This window comes from Mustela erminea, chromosome 8 (genome assembly GCF_009829155.1).
Source record: "Mustela erminea isolate mMusErm1 chromosome 8, mMusErm1.Pri, whole genome shotgun sequence".
Lineage (NCBI taxonomy): Eukaryota > Metazoa > Chordata > Mammalia > Carnivora > Mustelidae > Mustela > Mustela erminea.
Genome location: NC_045621.1, coordinates 104,697,009 through 104,701,027, shown reverse-complemented (window position 1 = coordinate 104,701,027; position 4,019 = coordinate 104,697,009).

Genomic DNA, 4,019 nt, shown 5'->3' with positions numbered 1-4,019 from the left:
AGTTAGAGGTGCCTATGAAACATCCAGACGCAGCTCTAAGTCTGAAGTCCAGCGGGAAGTTCTGAGCTGGAGAGAGAAATGCAGGCTACAGCCTGAGATTAAATGGGCTTTCACAGGAGCAAGTGCCCTGGAACATTCCAGGGTTTAGTAATCAGGGCAGTAAGCAGCAACCAGCAAAAGAAGGAGAAATGGAGAAGTGGAAGGAAATCAGGGTGAAGGGGTTCCCAATGTCAGGAGAAAAGAGTGTTATCAGGGAGAGAGTGTGACTGTTTAGGTCCCATGCTGCCGGATGGGTGCCCTGAGAGGCAACCTGGGATGCACCATTCAGCAGTGTGGCAGTGACCTTGCAAAAGGATATCGAAGCTCATTTCCAGCCCTGAGATTCTATAATTATCCTGTTAGTTTATGCAAGTTATTATATTTGGGATTAAACAAATAATGAAGGAAGAGCCCAAGCAGGCTAAAGCAGTCTCCTCATCAGAGGTAACCCAACACTTGCCACATGCTGGAGCCAAGCGGAGGAAGTGGGAAGCCTCCGGCTGTTCATGTTTATTTGTCCTGGCGCAGTAACTCTGCTTACTGTTACGCTGAAAAAAAAATAAATTAATTTTAAAAAATTATTAACATTAAAAAAAAGAGTCTAGCTTTCAGATTGGAGTCAAGATTCAAACCCAGATTAGCCTAGTTCTGTCTTTCTCTTCATTACACTTTTGTTTCTTTTTAGAGCAATGTTTCCAGCACTAAAACTTCTGGAAATTAAAAATCTGTTCCCTCTTCGTCTTTTTTTTTTTTCCTAATTATATGGAAGCTTCTCCATTTGTATTTGTTTTTATTTTATTTTATTTTTTCTGTGTTCCAAGACTCATTGTTTATGTTCTGCTTTAAAAAACTGTGACACTATCCTATAACATGTTCTTTTTATTTTCCTCCTCATACTTTTTGTGCTGCTAACTGGTCTAAAGGCATCATTCCTCTAATCAATAACTTCTATATTTGGGACATTCATGGAAAATGTTAAGAAAGGGGATCTGAATGGAGAGAACAAGGCAACAAAGACCCGGCTCACAGAAGACCATAAATCTGTTTTGAATTTAAGCCTGTCTCATACTTCTGTGATGCTTAGCATCCAAAAACAAATCTGATTCCTTCTATTTGAGTCCTTGGCCTGCCCTTAACCATGGCCCTTCTCCATGCATCCTTGATCCATCCTTGGCCCTATTCTTTTTTTTTTTTTTTAAGATTTTATTTGTTCATTTGGCAGAGAAAGAGATCACAAGTAGGCAGAGAGGCAGGCGGAGAGAGAGGAGGAAGCAGGCTCCCTGCTGAGCAGAGAGCCCGATGCGGGACTCGATCCCAGGACCCTGAGATCATGACCTGAGCCGAAGGCAGTGGCTTAACCCGCTGAGCCACTCAGGCGCCCCAATCCTTGGCCCTATTCTTATTCTTCCTTGGGAAGTTCTACCTACATGCCATGAATTTGACCACAGACATTATCAAGGATACATCAGAGTTTAATCAGACTGTTCTCTTTCTTTTTTTCTTAGGATTGTATTTTTTTGTGACAGAGAGAGAGAAAGGTGAGCATGAGCCGGGGGTGGAAGGTGTTGGTGACAGAGGGAGAAGCAGACTCCCCGCTCAGAAGGGAGCCTGATGTGCGGCTTGATTCCAGGACCCTGGGATCAGGACCAGAGCCAAAGGCAGACGCTTAACCAACTGAGCCACCCACGGTACCCACAGAATGTTCTCTTTCTTAACAGTACATAAAATGGTGGAATGCCTTACAATCCACAGGAGTCTCGGGTTCAATGATAGATGATACCAGCCACAAGCAAACCATCCCTGCCAGGCCCCTATGCTACAGTGGGTCCCTTCCGAGTGCCCACGACTCTCTGCTTTGCTCTATCTCCTGTATTTGCCCTCAGCATGCCATTTTTTCCAAACTATATTAGCTACTTACTATGTTCTTAGTTCCTGAGTTTGTACAAGGGAAATATTTCTTAGTAGCTCATCTTTCTTATTTGGAAATCATACTCTGTAAACTAAAGGCATTGACTTTTATTTCTTTTCTCACCTGATTAATTTGTTTCCTTCCCAGGAAATACAGTTGACAGGCAGGACATAAAGCCAGTGCCCCAGCGGTGGTGGGGACAGGAGACCCAGAGAGGAGGAAGTCAGAGATTGGGTCCTCCTCTGGCCATGCAGGAACTCGCTGGTAACCGTGGTCCAGTCCCTTCCTCCTCTCTGAGCCTGGATATTTGGATCAGGGAAAGAAGAAGTGGAGTTAGCCAATCTCTGAGCTTCTTCTTCTTCTTCTTTTTCTTCTTCTTCTTCCTTCTTGCTTCTTCAAGATTTTATTTATTTATTTGAGAGAGAGAAAGCATGAGCAGGGAGCAGGGCCGGGGGAGAGGGAGAATCAGGCTTCCCGCTGAGCAGGGAGCCCGGTGCGGGGACCATGGGATCATGACCTGAGCCCAAGGCAGATGCTGAACTGACTGAGCCACCCACGTGGCCCTCTGAGGTCCCTCTTGCCCTAACTTCTGGAGTTCTTCATTTGAGCCTACCAGAAAAGCACAGTGGAAAAGAAGTGAAAACTTCTGCCCTGCTGAGGGAGGGCCCTGACACCGCTCAGGCCTGAGCAACCTGAGCCTCAGAGCCTTGCCTCCCGTGACCACACCCTCTCTCCCCAGTCACATGTGTCTAACAAGTGGGGAGCTACTGGGAGGTCCAAATACCGGGAGTACGAACTGCAAGAAGCTGAGGACCACACTGTGAGGACAGTGCCTTGTCTGTCGTGCCGGGACTTGGTCAGCCTCATGCCTACCCTCACTCCTCTTCCACAGTCAGCGCTCACCAGCGCACTACAGGGATCCAGGAAGAGCCCGGTGACTGAATAGTCCATATGTGGGTGACTAACACTGGGGTAAGGGCAAGAAATGCCCAGTCAGCTCACTGGGAAGGAGAGCCAAGGAGGGGGTTAGCTGATGCTGCTGTGGACAGTGGGGAAGATGTAAGATTGGGAGCACCAGAGGCCAAAGTGGTGAGAAGTTATTAAGATACAGATGCCAAGGATCAAAGTTTCCCCAATTTTCCTTGAGTTAACCATCTTTCCCACTGTCAACCCATGTGATTTGAATGGAGGGTCTCCAGCCTGCGGTCTTGAGGGGATGCAGGAGCCGGGCCCCAGGGGCAGGCGTGCTGTCCCTAAAACACTTGCTGGAGCGATGGAGAAGAGGCACTTTTTCCACAGGGCCTCTGATTTCCCAGCATACCATCCTAGAGCTGCTGGTGGCCCCTTTATCACCAAAGGGAGCTCCAGCCTGAGAATACAGCCAATCCAAAAGAAAGCGGACCCAAGAGATGGAAGGACACTTATCTGAATCCCTTTATCCAGCCAAGCTCCTGGACTTTTCAGTAACCTGGGCCAATAACTGCCTTTCCCCCACCAATTGCGCAAGTAGAAGCAACAGATTTTTTTCTTTTAAGATTTCATTTATTGATTTGACCCAGAGAGAGAGCACGAGAAGGAGGAGCTGCAGAGAGATAGGAAGGGAGAAGCAGGCTCCCTGCACAGTAGGGATTCGATCCCAGGACCCTGAGATCATGGCCGGAGCCAAAGGCAGACACCCAACTGACTGAGCTACCCAGGTGCCCCCAGATTTTTTTTTTTTAACTTGCAGATTTGAAGCAGTTACAGGCTTAAGAAAGTGAAGTCTTTTGCAGAGACAAGCCTGCAAGCAGTGCTGAGACAGAGCACGCTTCCGAAGCCACCCCTGGTCTTGCCTGACTGACGTGTGCCGGGCCGCAGTGGGCTGAAGAACATTCCTCTCATCCCTGTGACCTAGGAAATAGCAACCTCACTGTGTGTGACCTCCTGCCAGCAGGTGTTGCTGCCTTCAAACAGCACTCCCCAAAGTCTGAACAAGCAGGCAGGCTTTCCAAAGTTGAGGTGGGGGCGGGGGCTGACACCTGTTTCGCTAGTAAGACGCAATGAAGCCCATGCAGACTCTTGCCACCCCCAG